The 21,895-nt window shown below is 36.0% G+C and overlaps 1 long non-coding RNA gene across 50 annotated transcripts in view; it reads right to left on the minus strand.

Moving 5' to 3' along the window:
• Positions 1-21,895, minus strand: part of LOC107003708 — a 39,062-nt gene that overhangs the window by 10,371 nt on the left and 6,796 nt on the right. For 11 of the 50 annotated variants that reach the window (XR_003575197.1, XR_003575196.1, XR_003575172.1 and 8 more), the window contains 12 exons: positions 21,671-21,825; positions 21,351-21,491; positions 20,739-21,055; positions 20,245-20,614; positions 19,261-19,355; positions 18,225-19,159; positions 14,613-15,453; positions 13,130-13,416; positions 12,825-13,003; positions 12,285-12,341; positions 11,220-11,527; positions 10,539-11,097 (listed from right to left, as the gene is read on the minus strand). This is a non-coding gene — a long non-coding RNA (uncharacterized LOC107003708). Of the gene's footprint in view, positions 1-67; positions 167-10,538; positions 11,098-11,219; positions 11,533-12,284; positions 12,342-12,824; positions 13,004-13,129; positions 13,417-14,612; positions 15,454-18,216; positions 19,160-19,260; positions 19,356-20,244; positions 20,615-20,738; positions 21,056-21,350; positions 21,492-21,670; positions 21,826-21,895 lie in introns of those variants that run through there. The other 39 variants (XR_003575191.1, XR_003575186.1, XR_003575188.1 and 36 more) reach the window with 34 other exon arrangements.

Here is a 21,895-nt window from a genome sequence, read left to right on the forward strand (position 1 = left end):
TATATATATATATATATGCATAAAAAGTGAAACAGAACAAGAAGGTTATTTGCAATGTGAAGAATACTCATAGCAAGGCCTACAACCCCTAGTCCAAAAATAGCCACACTTGAACCTTTTTTTGGTTGAGCAACAATCAAAGTTTCTCCAAGGCTTTCAAAAAGATCTGCAAATAAAGGAATAAACGTCCTATCCTCAGCATGTGTAAACCATCTCAATAGATTTACATAAAAAGGATTCAACAGTGAAAATCTAATTAGAATCGAGTAAAGAGGAATCAAATCAAGCAAGCACAATAAAACTAAACTAAACTAAATAGTATAGCTTATGATGGATGGTCATTCTTTGAATAGGAAGTGAGTCACCTTCAATGAACAAGATTATTTGAAGTGATACTTTTTTTGGGACTGGGAAAGCACAAGTAAACTGACTTTTCAAAGAGGATTGAGTATTTCTTATGGAATAATCACAGTAGGCCTTTTGTGCTATGCATGTTACTCCCAAAGCGATAAAAATTCTACACGAATGCCTTTCCCATATACTTTTGGAAGTCACTCGTAGAAAAGAGACATCAAATGGAGAAGGCAAGCTAGCTTATTTCACCATTCCACCATATTGATGTATTCTTAGATCTTCAAAAAGATCGATTCAAGAACGATTAACAAGTTAAGGACCGATACTCTAATACTGTTACAAGCCTGGTACTATGTAACAACCCATAAAATGAATATGCTAAGTAATGCTTAATGTATCTAGAATGCCTACGATTATACCGGGTTCACACGGATTGATGCGTCGTAGCACCAGAACTCTGAACCCTTTCTACAACTAAGACAGCTAACTTGGGGATTTAGTGGAGCTAGAAAAGTTTTGGTCCATCCATATAGGGCTTTCGAATACGAAGATTTACTTGAAGGAGTCTTTACAGGACTTAAAAAGGGAAAATCTTAGGTTTGGAGGGTATAGGGGTAAAATGGTCTTTTTAAAAGCTAAGGTTAGTATCGTATTTACTCTAAATATATAATTAATTATTTAATTAATAGGTTGGAGGGGCATTTTGGAGAGAGAGGGACGAAAATTGGCTCTTGAAGTGAAGTCTTGCTCCACCCGGGTTCGTACCTAGGTGGAAGCAATGAATAAAATTATTTTTAATTTAAGTTGGTAAATTAATGTAATTAATTTATATTTATTATTTATTAGATGAGTTAAAATAAAAGGAAATCACATTTTTTTATAATTAAATAAAAACCTTAATTGACTAAGTTCTAAACTAGACTCCTAATCCTAAGAAAACTCTTATCTCCCACGCTCATCTCTCTCTTTCTCTCTCTCACGTCTCTATCACTCTCACTCACGATTCTCTCTGTCAAATAACTTTAAAAAACAGTAGGTAAACCAAAGTTCTTCACATTTGAAGAACTCACAACGAAAATATAAAAAAACAAACAAAATCAATCACGTAAGCAAAGAGAAGGTTGTTCGTCAAGTTGCTGTTGACTTTGAGGGGATTTGAACGTGATCTAGGGTTAAGTTTTTGGGCATCACTTCGTGGTTTTAACATCGAAAAGGTATGAATTCTTTTCTTTCTTTGTCCTTTTTCTAAGAGACCCCTAAGGTTTTGACGAATCTATTTTGAAAACTAGGGTTGTTTCCCGTTGCATGTTCTCATCACTAGCTCCCATTGAATCATAGGTTGGTTATGTTTGCTGGTAGAAAACTAGGGATGAAACTTATTTCGGTATGATTATGTGTTTATATGTATGTGCGGAATTATGTGACTTATGTTGATGCTTTTACAAAATTATGTGTACGTTTGTGTGCAATGTGAACCGTATCTATGTGCCTCTGGTTAAGGCTTTAAAAATGTGATGTTGTGGTTGTATTTCATGTACAAGTGATTACGTAATTTGTGATGTTCATATGATTTGAAATGTGGCTGATTTGAATAATAATCTCTTGGCTAAACAAATCCATGAAAAATGCACCTAATAACGTATTAAATGATCTACGAATTACCCTAAGAATTCACGGGTAAATGTTGAAGGAAGTGAGCTGAAAATGTGAAAAAAATTTCTAGCAAATTACAAGTTAGTTTCAGCTAAACATAGATGAACAAATATGGAATTCAAAATGAGTATAAATTATGTGAGGTCGTTAGGAATCGAACCCGCAACCTCACCCGTGAAAAGCACTAGAAAAGTGAATAAAGAAATGGAGCTGAGGGGGGTTCGAACTCCGGTACTCCTGGATGGCAATTAATATATGATATTAAGAATTGAGAGGATGGGATTCGAACCCACAACCACTCAATCAGAATTTAAGGCAAAATGAAAAGAAAATAAATGTGAGGCGTGGGAATCGAACCCACGACCTCAAGGCAGTGAAAGAGAGTAAAAAATTTGAAGAAAAGAAATGTGAGGCGTGGGAATCGAACCCACGACCTCTAGGAAGTGAAGGAGAGTAAAGAAAATGAAAGAAAAGAAATGTGAGGCGTGGGGATCGAACCCACGACCTCTATGCAGTGAAGTAGAGTAAAGAAAATGAAAGAAAAGAAATGTAAGGCGTGGGAAGCAAACACACGACCTCTAGGCAATGAAGGAGTGTTAAGAAAATGAAAGAAAAGAGATGTGAGGCGTGGAATCGCACCCACGACCTCATAGGCAGATTCAAGGAGAAAAATATAAGAAAGTTAAGAGGGGCTGTGGGGGTTCGAACCCACAACCTCTCGGCCAAAGGAGAAAAATTATAAGTAATGAAAATAAAAAGTAAATGAGGTTGTGGGGTCCGATCCCACATCCTCTTAGTTCTATTAAGCAAAAAAAGAAGGGTGAAATTAATGGAAAAAAAATAAAGGCATTGGGGCTCGAACTTGAGTCCCCAAGCCGTATGGATCAAATAAAATAAAATGAAAAAAAAGTATGTGTTGTCCAATGGATTTGAAACCGGGTTCCCTTTTCCAAATGTCGTATTGATACATAAGTGTTGATACATTAGCCATACATATGTAAGTGTTGATACATAAGCCATACATATATTAAATATTCAACAACAATGATGCCTACTTAGATCGAAATCGAGATCTTGACATACATACAAGATGCCTAACTCTTGTACCACATAATCTTAGGAAGATATGAATCACTTAAGCAAACTATGAATGAAGTCTTATGGCTTGTATGTATAGACCCATAAATCTAGCATACGTCTAAAATAAGTGAAACTAAGATGTACGCAAAGAATTGATGAAATGAACAAAAAAATTATAAAATGAACAATGAGATTATGAAACCCTAGAAGGGTAAATTAAGAGCGTAAAAAACACTAAATGGTCAAGTGCATCGGCATATGATGAAATGAACATTCACGTAAAATGGGGTGAGTAATTATGAAGAGCAAATGTGCTAATGTTAATGAATGTGGTGACAACATGATATGAGGCTAATGTAAAACATGACAGCAATCTCAAATGAGCCTAAGTAAATGCTACCAAAACGTACTCACCTATGAGAGTGTAAAGTTAATGAAGAGACCAGTCATTATGAACACTCTAATGAAAGTATTGAGACTAGCACACTTAATACTAATGATGAGATAAGAAATAATCTATTTAGCTATGATGTCCTCATACTAGAAGTAAGCTTCCATGACATATGAGTTGAATGTAATGAAACTTTATACTAAGCACCGATAGACAAGCTATGAGCGATGATGCCTTATTTTGGGAAGGGAGGAGGTTCACGTAACTCTCATGAGATGAGACCGTCCAGCATACCGGGTATGGGTCTCCTTATATCTCCTAGTCTTCGAACCTTTACTGCCAATATAGGGATCTGGCGGGGTTCAATTCCCATGTACGCTAGCATGTTTTGGGTCACTTTAGCTGGTGATTCCACCTCTTTTTGGTGTGGGGAAATTCTGGATTTCACGATGCTCACATGATCTATGTCGGTTAAAGATAAAGTTACAAATGAATTAATGAGGCCACCCTCAAATGATGCACATAATGAAACAAATGATACGAAAGATGTTAGGATAGGATGATCATGAGGTGAGCTAGACTTAAGTAATAACACTAAGTCATTCTTGATCATTGCACAGCGAACCCGATGAAAGTCTTAAACTACATCCTAGGTATAGCTTATGTTTACATTAGCCTATGAAATAAATGAAATGAAGTACGTATGAATGAATGTAGCAGACTCTGTGTTTGTAAAGAAGGCTCCCTAGATGAGGTCCCATATGTTGAGCCCTCACTTTGGGAAGTCTTGATGTCAAATCCATGATTCCAAGTTCTTATAGCATATGAACGACTGATATTAAAAATGTTATGTGCTATATGCAATATTGTATGTGCTATGTGTAAGGTTTTATGTGTTGTGTGTGATATGATAAATATGATGTTGCATGTTACTCTCATGGCATGAATTTCGTAATCCAAAATTGGAAAGTTCACTCACTTTCCTAATTCAAATCTAGAAAGCTCACTAACTTTTCTAATCCCAATTTGGCAAGTCCACTTACTAGACTTTCCATAATTATGTCGCTAGAAAAGAGCTATTCTTACTCATGCATGTCCTTGGTGTGTGCTTGCATCTACCCATACTTATTACAAGTGTGTAATAACCCTATACAACACTACAATTTTAGGTGCAGGCACAGGTGGACGCTAGAGCTACAGGTTGACGCTGAAACTATCCGGACGTGGAGCATTCATCCGGAATGTGTAGTCCCTCATGCATTCGAGGATGCTTGCCCATTATATTCTAGCTTTGTTATAGGATTGAGCTAGTGGAGTATGTTCCACTAGCGTTTCTTTCCGCTCCTGTTAAGATATTGTATTGGTGCCATTTTAACAAGTATACATTTAATGCTATATTAAACTATTTCTTTCATTTGATGATCTTAATGTTAGATGGTTGATGCTGAACAATTATGAATCTAATAGAATGATAAGTATGTATATTAAGAAACAAAAATTTTTAAATTTTCCGCTAAAATTAACCTAGATGAAGTAAGAATGACGTAAGTACGCTTGTCTACGACCTCTGAGAGGTCAACAACGCCGGACTCATCTAAGGTCAAGACTCTGGTCGTGAAAAATTTGGTATCAGAGCCCTAGGTTAAATTCGGAGAATAATAAGTTCACATCAACCACATTGAGTAGTTTATAAGTCGTGGTAGTGAAGTGCACCACTATGCAGGATTAGAGACTGCATGATGCGTAGGAAAAATTTCCCTTCTTCAGATCATATCTTTCCTTTCCTAATATATGATTTTCTTGGTGTTATGAGCGTGTACAATATCAACCCTGTGTTGTTTTCAAAGAATGAACACTTGGAGAGCAATTAGTTAGAGGAGATAAGGAGCAGCTGCTGGGGACAATAAAGTTCCAGCCCATGCTCAAGCTGAAGGATTAATCATGCCGATTAACCCTATTGGGTTGACTGATGTTCAGGTGAGAGCATCTCTGGCCCAGATGGCACATGCCATCACTATGCAGGCTCAGGATATGGCTGACCAAGTCAACCGGCAAAATGTTCAGAGGGAGAACCCACCGGTTCGTACTATGGCTGACAAGCTGAGAGACTTAATGAGGATAAATCCTCCTATTTTCATAGGGTCTAAGACTTTAGAGGACCCCCAGCAGTTTGTGAATGAGGTGCATAAGATCTTGGAGGATATGGGGGCCACAGATGCTGAGAAAGAAGATTTGGCTCCCTATCAACTCAAGGATGTTGCACAGACTTGCTGCAAGATGTGGCAGGATAGCCAAGCTTTGGGAGGAGTTCTGATCTCTTAGGAGCTGTTTGAGATAGCCTTCGTGGAGAGATTCTTCCCTAGGGAGATGAGGGTGTCCAAGGTTGAGGAGCTTATCAACCTTAAATAGAGATCGATGATAGTCAGGGAGTATTCCCTGAAGTTTGTGAAATTTTATAGGTATGCCACTTCTCTTGTGTCTAACAGCAGAGATGAGATGAGTAGATTCTTAGCAGTGATTGTTGAGGATCTCGAGGAGGAGTATAGGGCAGATATGATGCATGACAACTTGGACCTTTCCACGCTTATGGTCCATGTCCAGCAAGTGGAAGAAAGCAAAAAGAGGAAGCACACTAGGGCAGGGAACAGGTCAAGGCAAGCCGAGGAGAATTTTTCAAGGAAGAGTAGTAGTGAAATTAAGAATAAGCCTAGGTTTAAGAAGGGACTCTCCCCCAAGGGGAGTCAAGTTCATCCAAGGGTTTACTATGATAAGAATTCCGAGTCTAGAAGTAAGATAAAAAATGAAGTAGACACACCTCAGGAGTCTCGGGTGAAGTCTCGGGTGCGTAGCCTTAAATAGTCTTTCATGTACTTGACTGTATATGGTGTTTATGCACTTATATGAGGTTAATATGTTTTAGTCATCATGTTGGTTTCTAATTTGTACAACTTATATGTTTAATTATGTTGTATGCTTTGATGAGACTAGTTTAAGAAAGAGTTCCTTAATCCATTAATGTGAAGCTAATAGTTGGTTTTGAGGTTGTGCACAATCATGTTATATGTAAATCAAATATTCACCAATGGGGAGTATTAAATTACCTATGTAGAAATACAATCTATACATGACTTACTTATTCACTTATTGTTAGTAAATAGTAGGTTCATTCGGGGACGAATGTTCCTAAAGACAGGATAATGTAACAACCCTAAAAATGAATATGCTAGTAATGCTTAATGTGTCTAGAGTGCCTACGATTAGACCGGGTTCACACGGACTGATGCGCGTAGAACCAGACCGTGAACCCTTGCTACAGCCAATTCAACTAACTTGGGGAGTTAGTGGAGCTAGAAAAGGTTGGTTCCAACCATTTAGGGCTATCTAATAGGAATATTTACTTGAGGGATTCTTTCCTGGTCGTAAAAAGGGAAAATCTTAGGTTTGGAGGGTCTAGGGGTAAAATGGCCTTTTTCCAGCCTAAGGGTAGTATCGTAATTACCCTAAATATATAACTAATTATTTAATTAATAATGTGGAGGGGTATTTTGGCCAGAGAGGGCCGAAGATTTTCTCTCGAAGTGAAGTCTTGCTCCACCCGGATTCGAACCTTTGTCGAAGTAATGAATTAAAGTATTTTTAATTTAAGTTGGTAAATTAATGATATTAATTTATATTTATTATTTCGTAGATGATTTAAATTAAAAATAAATCAGATTTTTTATGATGAAATAAAAACCTTAATTTACTAAGTCATAAACTAGACTCCCAGTACTAAGAAAACTCTTCTCTCCCACACTCATCTCTCTCTCTCGCGTCTCAATCACTCTCACTCACGATTCACTATGCCAAATAACTTCAAAAATCAGAAGGGTAAACCAAAGTTCTTTACACATGAAGAACTCACAACGAAAATATAAGAAAACAACCGAAATCGATCACGTAGGCAAAGAGAAGTGTGTCTGTCGAGTTGATGTTGACTTTGAGGGGATTTGGACGTTATCTTGGATGAACTTTTGGGGAAGCAAGTCGAGGGATTAACGTCAAAAAGGTATGGGTTCTCTTCTCTATTGATATTTTCCCAAGATACCCCTAAGGTTTAGATGAATCTATTCCGAATACTAGGGTTTTTCCTTGTTGCATGTCCCTGTCACTAGCTCCCATTGAATCATAGGTTGGTTATGTTTGCTGGTATAAAACTAGGGATGAAACTTGTTTTCGTGATGATTATGTTTTAATATGTATGTTCGGAATTATGTGACTTATGTTGATGCTTTTCCGAAATTATGTGTACGTGTGTGTGCAATGTGAACCATATCCATGTGCCACGGGTTAAGGCTTTAAAAATGTGATGTTGTGGTTGTATTTAATGTCCAAATGATTATGTAATTCGTGATGTTCATATGAGTTGAAATGTGGATGATATGAGTGATAATCTCTTGGCTAAACGAATCCATGAAAAATGCACCTAAGAACGCATTAAATGATCTACAAATTACCCTATGAACTCACGTGTAAATGTTGAAGGAAGTGAGCTGAAAAAATGTGACAAAACTTCCAGAAAATTACAAGTTACTTTCGGCTAAATATGGATGAACATACAAGATGTATAATTCTGTAAGTAAATAAAAATAATGTAAGTGTTGTCCAAGGAATTCAAAATCGGGTTACGTTTCCGAAATTCCGTATTGATACATAAGCCATACATGAAATAATATTCAAGAACAATGATGCCTACTTAGATCGAAATCGAGATCTTGGCATACATACAAGATGTATAAATCTTGTACCACATAATCTTAGGAAGATATGAATCACTTAAACGAACTATGAACGAAGCCTCATGGCTTGTATGTATAGACCCATAAGTCTAGCATACGTCTAAAAATAAGTTAACCTAAGATGTACGCAATGAAATGATGAAATGAAGAAAGAGATTATGAAATGAACAATGAGATGATGAAACTCTAGAAGGGTAAAGTAAAAGTGTGAAACACACTAAATGGCCAAGTGCATTGGCATATGATGAAATGAACATTCACGTAAAATGGGGTGAGTAATTATGAAAAGCAAATGTGCTAATGTTAATGAATGTGGTGACAACATGATATGAGGCTAATGTAAAAGATAAGATCAATCTCAAATGAGCCTAAGTAAATGTTACCAAAACGTAATCACCTATGAGAGTGTAAAGTTAATGAAGAGACCAGTCTCTATGAACACTCTAATGAAAGTATTAAGATTAACACACTCAATACTAATGATGAGAAGAGAAATCATCTGTTGAGCTATGATATCCTCATACAAAAAGCCAGCTTCCATGACGTATGAGTTGAATGTAATGGAAGTTTATACTGAGCACCGATAGACTAGCTGTTAGCGATGATGCCTTCTTGCGGGAAGGGAGGAGGTTCACATAACTCTCATGAGATGAGACTGTCTGTCATGACGGGTATGGGTCTCCGTATATCTCCTAGTCTTCGAACCTATACTGTTAATATAGGGATCTGGCGGGATTCAATCCCCATATACGGTAGCATATTTTAGGTCACTTTGGCCGGTGATTCCACATTTTTTGGGGTGTGGGGGAGACACTGGATTTCATGATGCTCACATGATCTATGTCGGTTAAAGTTAAAGTTCCTAATGAATGAATGAGGCCAACCTCAAATGATGCACATAATGAAATGAATGATACCAAATGTGATAGGATAGGATTATCTGGAGGTGAGCTAGACTTAAGTAATGACACTCGGTCATTCTTGTTCAATGCAAAACGAATCCGATGAAAGTCTTAAACTACATCCTAGGTATAGCTGGTGGTTACACTAGCCTACGAAAGAAATGAAATGAAGAATGTATGAATGAATGAAGCAGACTCTGTGTTTGCTAAAGAAGTCTCCTTAGTTGATTTCCCATATGTTGAGCCCTCATTTTGGGAAGTCTTGATGTCAATTCCATGATTCCAGGGTCTCATGGCATATGAACGACTGATATGAAAAATGTTATGTACTACATGCAATATGTTATGTGCTATGTGCAAGATGTTATATGTTGTGTGCAATATGATAAGTATGATGATGCATGTTACTCTCTTGGCATGACTTTCCTTATCCAAATTTGGAAAGCTCACTCACTTTCCTAATCCAAATCTTGAAGGCTCACTAACTTTCGTAATCCCAATTTTGCAAGTCCACTCCTTGGTTTGTGCCGGCATATACCCGTACTTAGTACAAGTATGTCCTAACCCTATACAACTCTACAATTTTAGGTGCAGCCACAGGTTGACGCTGAAACTATCCGGATGTGGAGCAATCCTCTGGACTTTTAGGCACTCATGCTTTCGAGGATGCTTGCCCATTATATTTTAGCTTAGTTATAGGATTGAGCTAGTGGAGTATGTTCCACTAGCGTTTCTTCCGCTTTTGTTCAGACAGTGGATTGGTGTCATTATGGCAAGTATACATTTAATGCTATATTAAACTATTTCTTTCATTTGATGATCTTAACGTTAGATGGTTGATGATGAACAATTATGAATCTAATAGAAAGATTAATATGTATGTTAAGAAACACCAAACAAACCTATTGAAAAAGCTCCAAACCCAAACCCTTCCTTCGTAAAGCCCTGTAGCAACATCATTACTTAAGCAATTCTTCTTATTTTAATTTTTTCTTAGTTGTAGTTCCTATATTCTTTTAGTTGAAAACAGAATACACCTAACTTTAGGAACCGCATCAGCAGCTAACAAGTTAAGCTACAAACTTACATTATAAATTGAGATATAATATGGTACAATCCTCAATTTAAAAAAGAAAATCCACTAAGGCTGAAACAGAAGAAAGACTTTAGGATATCATCTGGTCTTCATCCACAAAAATCCCAATAAAAATAAATATGCCCAAATGTAAAGTGTAGCATTCTGCTTCTGTTCTATTTAAAGCTCTTTTAAAGAAAATCAAGAATTGAACTACAGATGAATGTTTCAAACAACTCTTTATCAAAAAATGATGTTTCAGATAACTCTATCCATGACTTATATTTAAAATTGAGGAAAGAAAGGAAGAAATAAAGACTATAATCAATCAAACAAAATATCCATGTTATCTGATGTTTTCACTACAAATCTTTAAAATAGCAATCAGAAAAAAATAGACAACTCCACTAATAAATACTACTTTAGCAGATAGGGTAGAAATTTGTCTTCGCAAATGACAAGAACATGATAAGAGAAAGTGAGCTTACAATAGAGCATACCTTCACCTTTCGGTGAGGGTCTTTAATTGTTTCACCATCCTCCTTCTTCCTCCAATAGAGGCTATTTTATGAGAAGTTCTTTGTGCTAGGCATGCCCGAGATCTATCTCTTCCAAGGGAGCAGGTCAACTTAGCTGACTGAGCAATGAAATTGCAGAAGAATAGACAACTAGAACATATCATAGATCCCAAACTTCTGGGCGAATAAGAGCAGATTCCTTCAGCAAGTATGGAGAAATGCAGTGAAATACTTAGTTGAATCTGGTGTACAGGCCATCTATGGGTTACGGAATTTGGAGAATGCACTTCATCTACAAGATCTCGTTATTCAAGAAAATAGCACCATCCCTATTGGCAAGATATCACTGCAAACATGCAGATGCATGATAAGAAGCATAAATCCAATAACCTAAACAGTAAGCCAAATAAATTGAGTATTGGCAACACCATTGAAAAGAATAATTTATCAAACAACAGTATACCAAACCTGCATCACAACTTCCGAAGTTCTCGAAAGTCTCTGCAAGATCTTTTTTTTTCGATAATTGAGAAATCTGCCTATGAACCGCCCTTAGGACCAACCATAACCTTATAAACTCGGTGGATGATGGTCTCGCCTCTCTATCTTTCTCCACTTAAATACTGGGCTTCACTTTGCATGGTGTGGGGCTCGAACCTGCGACCTAAGACACAAATCCACCACCTTTTTCCACTCGAGCTAAGCCTTGGGGGCAGTCTGTGCAAGATTATTATGCAAGCTTTCGACGGAAATTCGCCTTGGCGATCGAAGATCATCTAACCTTATCAAGTTTACAAGCAGTGAATATTCAAGATCACCATCTTGCAACAACAATAATTACACAGTTGACAAAACTGCATTGAATTTGTTAAGGTGCTACAACAACTTCTTTTATTGCAAATTTAAGAATAGTTGTTACGTATAGGTGCTTCTCTTCTAGTATTCAAGGCTCTTTATTTTGGGGGCAAGTATAAGGTACACATCTAACCTTGAAGGTGCTAAAAATCCTCAAATTGATCAATTAATGTAGGCACTGTAAAGTCACATAAATAAAAATTATAATGAAACCGCCATCAAGTATCCTAATGAAATGTGTAGACCTTAAGCATTTGACCCCCCTCCCCTTAAAAATAAACAGAGATTACTATTTTAATTTTGATTGGGATTACATTACACTCGTTTTTCGTTCATTCAAGTCAAAATAAGCTATGAGAGGTGAATTTTCTGGCAGCATACATTTGCTCAGCTAATTAGAAATTTCTGGCAGCATACATTTGCTCAGCTAATTAGAAAACAAAAAAGGGAAGTGCAATTAAACAAAATATACACTTCAAGATGCTTATAAGTAAATTTTCATAATACATGTCATCCTTCCAGAACTCCTAGGCTGCGAATCAGTTTTGCATTTTGTTGACTACAGAAAAACATAGCTCTAATGGTCATCTAACAAGCAAGTAAAGATCGGGACCACATGCTTCCCAACCCTAATTCTAGTTTCTATAATAATTAAAAAGTCTATATAAGGTATCGTACCTTCCCATTACTCTCTTGCACTAGAATATCCTTCGCTTTCTCGCACTATCCTTCTACCTACACAACAAAGACCTTTATCAGCCAATTCATTCATCACTAATACAAGAGGGGTAGTAAAACATGTGCGCATTAATAAAAGAGCCACGTGAAGGAAGTCATTACATAAAAACCTAACTTAATTTATTCCATTATGTTCTGAGTTGTACTACATGCATTTTTCAAAGAAACTGAAAATATTTCAAAATTAAAGAAAGCAACACATATGTTTCCCTTTTAATTTCCTAAAAGTTGTTTTTAAGCATTAAAGATATCAAAAATATTATGACTGTGATAATTAAATCATAGATAAATCTCGAAGCTTTTGAGCACAAACACAGGCTATCTCATGTTTTTACTACAGATCTTGAAACTAGCAATCAGAAAAACATAGACAACTCCACCAATAGATACTAATTTACCAGTAAGGGTAAAAATTTTCTTTGAAAATGACATGAACATGATAAGAGCAAGTGGGTTAAGGACAATAGAGATTTTCTTCACCTTTTCGTGAGTTTGTCTGACAAATTTTTAACAGCAGCAAGTTTGCAGAAACAGCGGTTAAATACTTAGTTGAATCTGCTGCACAGGCCATCTATGGGTGAGGTGCTACGAAATTCGGAGTATGCACTTCATCACCACGACCCGTCATTCAAGAAAACAGTACCATCCCGATTGGTGAGCTATCACCGCAAACATGCAAATACGTGTTCAGAAGAAGAAATCCAATAACTTAAACAGTAATCCAAATAAGTTGAGTATTGGCAAAACTATAGAAAAAAGAATTTTATAAACTACAGTATACCCACCATGTCATCAAAACATCTTGAGTTCTGGAAAGTTTCTGCTAGATCTTTTTTTTAGAAGCGAGAAATTCGCTTGTTACCCGCCCTTTGGACAAATCATAGCCTTTGAAATCAGTGTATAATGGGCCCGCCAATCTACCCTTCTGCACTTAAATATCGGTCTTCACTTTGCATGGTGTTGGGCTTGAACCAGCGACCTAAGACACAAATCCACCACCTTTTTCCACTCGAGCTAAGCCTTGGGGACAGTCTGTACAAGATTATTATGCAATCTTTCGATGGAAATTCTCCTTGACATTTGAAGATCATCCAACATTTTCATGTTTACATGTATTGAATATTAAGCATCATCATCGTGGAACAAAAAAAATTGCACATTTAACACAATTGCATCAATAAAACACATAGTCCCCTTAAATTTATTAAGGTGGTACAACAACTTCTTTTATTTCAGATTTAAGCTTGAGAGGCTGAACCCCTGAGCTAGGAGAGGCCGGAGCAGACAAAGGTTTTAATGACATTAACAAGCTAAACTAAGATTGGGGATGGAGAGATACTTACTTTATATTAAAAGTGATGCAAAAGCTTTGGAAATCAGTGAACATTATTCGAATTATTAAACATATTCTGTCATAAAACAAAAAATATACTTCATATGCTTTCTATTTGAGTTAATTAAAATAAAAGGAGATTCAATGAAGGCCACCATACAATGAATCAGTTTGAGTCTTTCTTTACCTCCTTGAATTAAATTTTTTTAATTGAGTTCAGATGGGGTTGGCCTTGTGACAAGGAACTTTGAGGTGCTTCAAAGCGCATCACTCACAATGAGGTCCAAATACTACTGATTTTGCTGATGTTAATGCTCTATTTGTTTCTAAAGTGAAATAAAGGAAAAGGACTAGAAAGGGGAGGTAATTTTGGTAATGGAGAAATAAAGAAAGAGGCTCAAATTATGTCATCGGGATTTTAGTTCTTTGTGCCAAGCCATAGCTACAAATATTCAGAAATTCAGATTTCCCCGCCAAGACACGAGCTACATAACTCTAACTTCTTCCAAACAAAGTTGAACCACTTGAATACTAGGCTCACCCAAAGTTGAAGGGAGATACTACACTAACCAAAAATACATACTATTTTCTTGTTGAAATGTAATCTCCACTCTACTCAGATTACAAATCATTTGTAGCATATCCTCATAGAAAAAATGACAGACTTAAACTAGTAGATCGAATTTAGGATGAAAAGGGAGTGTGCTTGTATTGGTGGGAAAAACTTTTACATCCCTACATCAAGTGTTCCTCATTTTTTAAGGTAAGTTATTTCTCTGTGGCTGTATCACCTAGAACATATACCACAACTAGCATTTTATAACATAAGTGGATGTAGCAGAGTAGTTCTCGTAAGTCAGCACACACTAATTGATTAATCACAAGAAGTGTGAAAAAAATAGATCTTTCTTTTAAATGAAATAAAAAAGTGTTACCTGTATGACAACCATCCACCAAGCTCTGTCCTTTCACTGCCTAGCTCAAGCTTATCCCATCTGATCCATTGAGGGCAAGCAGACTCTTAAGGTCCATAGGATCTTCTCGGTTCCATATGCATGGAAATAAGGGCATCCAATCAACATTTTACCATGTCTGGAAGCTGCTTCCATTACATATATCTGAAGAGTACCCCAAAACTTCTAGCTCTGTGGATGATACAAGGGTTGCCTTCCTTAGCAGCCACTACTCTGAAAAAAGAACACAGCCTAGGCAAAGAAAAACAACATACACAAAAAGAGAACATGTAAGTCACTATCAGGAGATGAGTGAACCAAGCTGCTACCCCACGACTCTCAATAGCACAGAAGGTCAATGATTTTACACAAGATTGAGATTCCTTCTCACCATTCTGGAAAAATACCTCTTTCACCAGAAGAACAGAAGATCTAAAATCCTTGAAAAGCAAAAGAAAACAGCTTTTAATTACCAGTTCAAATAAAAAAAATTCATATTGGCATTCCCCTATACAGTTCATAATCATAATAAATTCCACAAATGCACCTGAAGGAATACTTGGCAGACATGGAGCATTTATTGATATTTTCCATCTTAAATATTACACTTCACCATACTGCACCAATGCCCATTTCTGGAACAATTATACGTTTATAATGAGCTCATCTTTAATCCCTTTCAATTTGTTGAGCGTGAAGTCTTGTAACTCCCAACAAATCTTAGCAGCCCAGAAGTTCAAAGCTTTTATACAAGATCTCAGAGCTTCCCTCTCACCATGATTAAAAATGCCTCGTTCATTAGAGAGATATAATATTTGAAAATCTGGAAAAGCAAAAGAAAACATCGTTGAGTTATCAGTTAAAAAAAACAAATACTTCATATTAACAATCCCATATATAGTTCATGATCGTAATAGGTTTCACACACGTAGTGTAATTATCGGGAAGGTTATTTTTGGAAAATTTTCATAAAATAATCATTTTATCACTTTAGGTAGTTGATCGGAGTGATTTCTAATAAGTTGATTGAATTGGTTTGAAAATTCAAAATATTTGATAATTCGTTTATTTAAATGATGGGTATATATTAAAGAATTTATTTAATTTAGTTGGTTGTTAATGAGCCAAATATATATATATATATATATATATATATATATATATATAAGCTAGTGAGATTCAACATTTATTTAACTATTTAGTGATTAAATATTTGCCTAATCAGTTAAAAAAAGGGCGATTAGCCTCTCGAAGAGGACTTCATCACCGACTCATCGATCAAGTGAAACATGTATTTTTTCCTAAATATTGTATTGCATGTGTATAGAGATTAAATTATAATTATTTATGTGATAAATTTACAATGTTTATATATTGATTCCACGTTCTCTGACTTAATGGGAGAAACAATATAATTGAAATTGAAGATTATATATTATATTAAAATTATTAGGTAATCACTACATAAACCATAATGAATTGGGAAGTGATGGAATGGGAATATACGACACTGTGGAGGATTGAATTTTTATCCAAGATAGAGTTGTAATTTTTGATCCTCTTTATCATATTATGATTCTTGTTTCGAGATATTAAGATATCTTATTAAATATTAGGTATAATATATTAAATGAAAACAATTGGGGTTTTAGTGTTTGGAGAAGTTATGACTTAACCCTAGGCTTGAAGCTTACAAACTTGATTACAGAGTTGGGTGTTGTTAGTTTCGAAATGTTATTGTGGTCGTGTACTTGAATAGATTGTATTGATTTGGAAATTCAACGGAAGGGGACAACTCAAGTTTCAGAGTGAACTCTTGATTAGTTGAGGCAAGTGGATTTCTATACCCTTGCTAAGTGTATGAAATGTGTGTATTTCCTTGTGGTATATGTTTGGGAGTAATGGGACTTGGTGATGGGTTTTCTAGTCCACATCGATTAGTTCTAATGATAAAAAGGGGTAGTAAAAGACAATGTCATTATTTGCTTGTATGTGATGTGTTGAGAATGGTATGGGTTTTGGTGTTATAATGGGAAGGTTTATTACTATATAATGTAGATTGTAATCCGAGAATGCCAAAGGATATGGGCATTAACTTAAATATTATTAATTTGATTTATTATGTGTGATTGTGTTTTTTACTGAACCCGTATAATTGTGATAATTGAGGTGATTATATGTCATAGCGACATTTGGTTTATTGATATGTTGCATCATCTCCTTCATTTGATATCATATTGTGCACATGAATTGACATGGGATTGAGTATGAGTAAAGGTCTAACACGTGGAGATCGTCCGTGTTGAGATCGAGTTATGATTATTTAAACACGTGGAGATCGTCCGTGCGATAGAAAAGTTAAGATTATGATTTGGGCACGTGGAGATTGTCTGTGAGACATTTGTTTGATTATCATAGTGTGTTGAGATCATCTTCACAGACACGTGGAGATCGTCCATGGCGGTATATGGACCTCGCGAGTCCCCAATGGACCATGAACTCTTGATGTATTTCCGAGGAGTATCATGTATATACGGTTGAGAGAGTAATTGGTATTCTGAAGCATATCACTTCATAATGTCCTATTCCATTGCATCCCATGACATCCTTCATTCTTGATAATTATGTGTTTTAATAGTGGTTGGAAAGTACTTGGTATTTGATTGCCTCTATTTGGTGAACTTGATCTTGTGTGTTACAGATATTGTGAGTGCCTTTTTGTGAAGTTGTGATTGTTGAATATTGAGTTTGTAGTTGAGGATGTGTAATATTTTAAAATGAAAATGATGAGATGGGTGCTATGAAAACTTTGAACTATTAGGTTGGGCTGATTTTTATGTAGGTTGTAGTTGTGGAGGTTCGGCTGGTGTGTAAGGAGTACCCATATTTTATCCCCTTAGATTGTGCTTAGAAGTTTACTTGCTGGGTACCGTGTGGTTTGGTACTCACCTTGCTACTACAATTTTTTTTGTAGGTTACTAACTCCGACTTTGTGATATTTCTCTTCTCCATGTATGAGGCTTCTTGTGGAGAATTGTGAGGTAGCTGCTTGTTATCTCAGCAGACCTTCTTACTCCTATTTATGATCTTGTTCTATTCAACAAACAATGTCATTTGAGATTTATTTTTTGCTTTGAATCAATGGTAATACTTTAGAGGATTGTACACGTGACAACCAGATTTTGGGGGGTATTTTTGAGTAAATTATGAAATTTCCGCATTTTATTGTAATGGTCGAGGTTTAGGCTGACTTGTCTTGGTGGGATAAGACAAGTGTCATCACGTCCATTTTTGGGTCGTGACACGCACCTAATCTTGTCTTTTAAGAGAATAGAGCTCTAGGTTCACATGAACAATGAGTTCAAGAAAATAGGAAATTTTTGCTTTTTCAGACATAAATTTGTGCATAAGCTGTGGATAATTCCTCATCATAGCAATGGTTATATCACGCATAGAACTTTCAAACACGTCCTGGCGATTATAGCATAAGCATTCAAAGAATTAAGTATCCCGAAGTAGTATGGCGGAACAACACCAACATAATTTCTCATTGACAATGAACACTTAACAAGGGAAGGGAACATACCAAATTACCTCAAACATCATGTTAAATAGTCCAGCCATTGCAGCTTTCGGATCCTTCTCATAGTGTTCCACCTAATGCTTGGTCTTTTCTCAAAAAAAATGACTATCTAGAAGCTCCTTTTCTAGGAAAGTAAGTTTAGTCCACCATGGTGATTATGCAACGAAGGCCTTCTCCTTTCAACATTAATTCAAAAACCTTGTTGATTTCATAGTATGGGAAGTGTATGAGTGATGAATTTCTCCAATTCAAGTTCCTTATTCATGTAATTCTCAAAAAAAGAAGGAATATCTAAACGAGGTTTGTAGTTTTCAAAAGAATGTTCCTTTGAGAGTCCTTTCATTTAGAAAGTTCATAATGGTGTGTCTTGAACACAACTTCCTTAAGGGGGTATATACCAATAAGAATAGCCACTGCCTCTTCAAATTAATTATGACTGTTCGTTAAGATTATTGTATAAATAATAATATACAATTAAGGAAATTTGATGATAGAAAACATACATCATGGACAATTCAAATGCTGAAATCATAACATCAATATGCCAGTACACTTCACACTCAGATCGAATCTGCCAATAGTCATCTCAGCAATTACTTGATCAAATAATCATTCAAGAAAAGATGATCAACTTTAACTCACACCTGTCTTTTTCTTCTTTCGCGAAATGATCCATTAAGAGATGTAGATATTAGTACCTCTTGACATGGTTTACTTTAATCATTCGGGTTCACAAACTTTGTCAAAAAAAAATTATTAGCAGTAAAATAGTAGTAAAATGGATGAGTTATTTCCTTTGCTATGAGAGAAGTTACAAGGAAGGAATTATAAGATAATGAATCGAGAATGTGTAAGGCACAAGTTAATTACCATACTCAAATCTACTAGCATTTAACTCAACACCAATTATCCTTGAAGCACTAGCAATTCTTGCTCCTTCTGCAGCCTGACATAATGATATGAGATCATTATTAGTAAGATTAACACATATATGGATAAAAATCGAAACAGAACAAGAAGGTTATTTGCAATGTGAAGAATACTCACAGCAAGGCCTATAGCTCCCAGTCCAAAAATAGGCACACTTGAACCTTTTGTTTGTTTAGCAACATTTAAAGTTGCTCCAAGGCTTTCAAAAACATCTGCAAATAAAGGAATGAACATCCTATCATCACCATGTGTACACCATTTCAATTGATATACACAAAAAGGATTCAACAGTGAAAATCTAATTAGAATCAAGTAAAGAGGAATTGAAGCAAGGAAGCACAACAAAAGAAAGCTAAACTGACTAGTATAGCTTCTGATGGATGGTTCATTCCTTGAAAAGGATGTGAGTCAGCTTAAATGAATAGGATTATTTGAAGTGACATTTTTTTGACTGCGAAGGCACAACTGAAGTGATTATTCAAAGAGGATTGAGTATTTCTTATGGAATAATAACAGAAGGCCTTTTGTGGCTATGTGTGTTGCTCCCAAAGCAATCAAAATGCTACACGAATGCCCTTCCCATATACCTGAGATGTCACTGGTAGAAAAGAGACATCAAATGGAGAAGGCAAGCTAGCTGATTTGACAATTCCACCATATGGGTGTATTTTTAATTCTTGAAAAAACTATCTCCTGGTCTTATCCACAGAAGTCCCAATAAAAATAAATGTGCCCAAATGTGAAGTGTAGCATTCTTATTCCGTTCTATTTCAATCTCTTTTTACGAAAATCAAGAAGCGAACTACAGATGAATGTTTCAAACAACAATAAATAACTCTTTATCAAAAAATGAATGTTTCAAATAACTCTATCCATGACTTAGTGTTAAAATTGAGGAATGAAATCAAGAAAATGGACTCTTTATTAAACAAACAAAACACCAGGCTATTTAATGTTTTCATAGCAGATCTTTAAAATAGCACTAAAAAAACATAGACAACCCCACCAATAGATACTAATTAACCAGCAACGGTCGAAATAGTCTTTGAAAATGACAAGAACATGATAAGAGCAAGTGATCTTAAGGACAATAGAGCATACCTTCACCTTTTGGTGAGTGTCTTTAACAGTTTCACCATCTTTCTTCTTCCTCCAATGTTGACCATTTTATGTGAAGTTCTTTGTGCTAGGCCTTCCCGATCGATCTTTTCCGAGTTAGCAGGTCAACTTAGCTCACTAGGCAATGAATTTGCAGGAGAAAAGACAACTAGAACATATCATAGATCCCACCCTTCTGGGAGAACTAAGACGAAATTCCTTCTGCAAGGTTGGAGAAACGCAGTGAAATACTTAGCTGAATCTGGTGCACAAGCCATCTATGGGCGATGTGCTATGGAATTCGAAAATTGCACTTCATCTCTAAGAGCATGTCATTCAAAAAAACAGTACCATCCCTATTGGCGAGCTATCACTGCAAACATGCAGATCCGTGTTAAGATGCAGAAATTCAATAACCTTAACAGTAAGCCAAAGAAGTTGAGTATTGGCAAAACTTCAGAAAAAAGTACTTTTCAAACTACAGTATACGTGTATACCTAGCCTATCATAAAAACATCTGGAGTTCTTGAAAGTCTCTGCAAGATCTTTTTTTTTATAACCGAGAAATTTGCCTGTGACCAGCCCTTTGGACCAATAATATCCTTCTAAACTCACTGGATGATGGACTCGCCCCTCTACCCTTCTCCACTTAAATATTGGGATTCACTTTTCATGGTGTAGGGCCTTAACCTGCGACCTAAGACACAAATCCACCACCTTTTTCCACTCGAGCTAAGCCTTGGGGGCACTCTGTGCAAAATGATTGTGCAAGCTTTCGATGGAAATTCGCCTTGGAAATTGAAGATCATCCAACCTTGTAAAGTTTAAGAGCAGTGAATATTCAGCATCAACATCAAGCAAAAACAAAAATGCATTCAATTTGTTGAGGTACTACAACAACTTCTTTTATTGCATATTTAAGAATAGTTGTTAGGTATAGGTGCTTTCTTCTAGTATTCAAGGCTCTTTATTTTGGGGGCATGTATACGATAGAACAGCTAACCTTGAAGATGCTCAAATTACTCAAATTGAAAGCATCAGGTGGAAAAATTTCATGCAAAAATATGTATCAATGACTTCAAAATTAAAAAAAATGTGGAAAAACTAACCCAAGTTCAGAAGTGTAGCAAGAATTTCAGGTGGGATATTTGGAGAAGAAAATATCGTTTCTAAACTACGAACTAGCCTTACTAAGGTGTGACCAGCAACTAACAAAACCTGCAGCAAACAGCTCCTGCCCAACAAAAAGGCTGCCAACGTTCAACATTAGAAAAAAAAAGTAAGACAACTAGAAGCACTTCCTCTTTTTTAGAAAGTCTTTTAGCTTTTGTTTCTTTTTCTAATGAATAATGAAACAGAAGTTTTGTAATATTTATTTTTTTGAGATAAGGCTATCCTGACAAGGATGAGGATGTTGAAGCGGTAATACCTATAATTGAGCCAGTGTTGCACATGTTCTTAATGCTGGATTAGGTGATTCTTTCAAAAGTTCAATATTGAAATACCTATCCACTCTACCCAATCCTCTTTAGTTCTCTGTTGAGAAGTCTCACTTGCAGTACGCAATCAGCTGCAATCATTGACCTACATAAATATTATCCTATCAAGGTCAAATTCCTCAGTAGTATAAGCCTTTATATTTTATAGAAGTGAC

The sequence above is a fragment of the Solanum pennellii genome, chromosome 11, assembly GCF_001406875.1.
Source record: "Solanum pennellii chromosome 11, SPENNV200".
Taxonomy (NCBI): domain Eukaryota; kingdom Viridiplantae; phylum Streptophyta; class Magnoliopsida; order Solanales; family Solanaceae; genus Solanum; species Solanum pennellii.